The 1,851-nt window shown below is 42.2% G+C and overlaps 1 protein-coding gene across 1 annotated transcript in view; it reads right to left on the reverse strand.

The window, feature by feature from the left end:
• TMPRSS15 (transmembrane protease, serine 15) overlaps positions 1 to 1,851 on the reverse strand; it is a 105,403-nt gene that overhangs the window by 63,916 nt on the left and 39,636 nt on the right. The window lies entirely within an intron of this gene.

Genomic DNA, 1,851 nt, shown 5'->3' on the forward strand with positions numbered 1-1,851 from the left:
TCATGTTATTCAAGTTAAAATTAAATTATTTAGCTTTCAAAAATTTAAAATAGATTTATATTTCAAAAAAGACCCTAAACATTAAAATACCTATTTGCTATTATTTAAATACTAGAGGCCCGGTGCACAAAAATTTGTGCACTCGGGGGTGTCCCTCAGCCTGGCCTGTGCCCTCTTGCAGTCTGGGACCCCTTGGAGGATGTCCACCTGCTGGCTTAGGCCTGCTCCCTGGGGTATTGGGCCCAAGCTGGCAGTCAGACATCCCTCTGGTAGCCTGGCAGCCCTCGGGGGATGTCCACTTACCAGCAGACCTAAGATGCAGTTGGACATCCTTAGTGCTAGGGTGTCCTGAGGGGCCTGGCCAGCCTGGGTGAGGGGCTGATGGCTGTTTTCAGACTGACCAAGCCACCCTGAGACCTAAGCTCCCAGCCTTCCCCTCCCTCTCCTTTTTTTTTAAAGTCACTCCAGCTCCGTGGCCATGGCGAGTGGAAGCAGGTATCTGGGGTATATTTACCTTCTATAATTGAAACTTTGTTGCCTTGAGAGGAGGCAGCAGCTGGCCGGGAAGCTTGGCTTCTTCCATTGCTGGCGCAACCAAGCCTCCTGCTCGCGGCCGGCTGGAAGCAGGTATCTGGGGTTTATTTACCTTCTATTTGAAACTTTGTTGCTTTGAGTGGAGCTCAGAGCCTGCCGGGAAGCTTGGCTTCCTCCATCATTGGGTCAACCAAGCCTCCTGCTTGCTCCCACTCTGTGGCTGCTGGCCACCATCGTGGTTGGTTTAATTTGCATATAGTTGCTCTGATTGGTTGGTGAGTGTGGCTTAAGGCATAGAGAAGGTATGGTCTATTTGCATGTTTACCTATTATTGGGTAAGACTAGAGGTCCAGAGCATGATTAAATCATGCACTTGTAAGGTCCCCTAAGCCTAGCCTGCCATCAGGATCATGTCTGCTGCCCGGCGACGCCTCACATGCTCTGAGGACGCTGCCGGCACCCTGCCTTGCCCGCCGCAAGAGCCCCGGTGCTCATTTGGTCATGCCACCGTTATGGCCTTTTGTGATATACTTTCATATTTTTTGATATTTGGATATTTGTTTCTTTATTGTATTTATCATAATTGTGTGTTACTCACATCATTATGCCTAATGATTCTAAGATTTATTTATGAATGACTGATAATCTAACTATATGAAATAAATAAAAATATCATTTAGGCAAATCAAGGTATTTGAAGAGTAAAGGAACAAGAGTTCCTTACATCTTTCACTTTTGGGCAGCTAATCTCTACAAATATAGCTTTCATCATGTATAGAGTTTACAGCAGCACCTACACAATATGGCTCTAGGGAACACTTATTGAGTTAAAGTGCTGAGAATACTACTTTGCACATTGCCAGTGATTGATGTACACTAACATTTATTATTATCACATTATCCCTTGAAGAAATTTATATGAACTGGCTTATTTGTCCATCTAAATAAATATTTATGTTGACATAATATTAAGGAACTGGATTTATCAGCTACAGAAATAAGTAGATTATAAAATGGCTTGGTCCATTTATTAAACCAAATGTGACTTACCATGAGTTTATCTGTTTTATGTATGCTCATTATTGAATTTGTACTTGGGACTTTTAAAGTACAATGAAGAAATGCATTTGTTTGAAGTCAGAGATTTTGGGTTTGATTCCTGCCTCCAGCATTAACTAGCTTCGTGGATTAGTGGTCACTTAATTTCTTATACCTCATTTTCCTCTCCTGTGATGTATATTTGTATATTTATTGAAAATACTAACTAAGAATATCCACAAACAGCACTCAGTATCATGAGTGTCACACCAATAATAC

This window comes from Myotis davidii, unplaced genomic scaffold (assembly GCF_000327345.1).
Source record: "Myotis davidii unplaced genomic scaffold, ASM32734v1 scaffold647, whole genome shotgun sequence".
NCBI classification, from domain to species: domain Eukaryota; kingdom Metazoa; phylum Chordata; class Mammalia; order Chiroptera; family Vespertilionidae; genus Myotis; species Myotis davidii.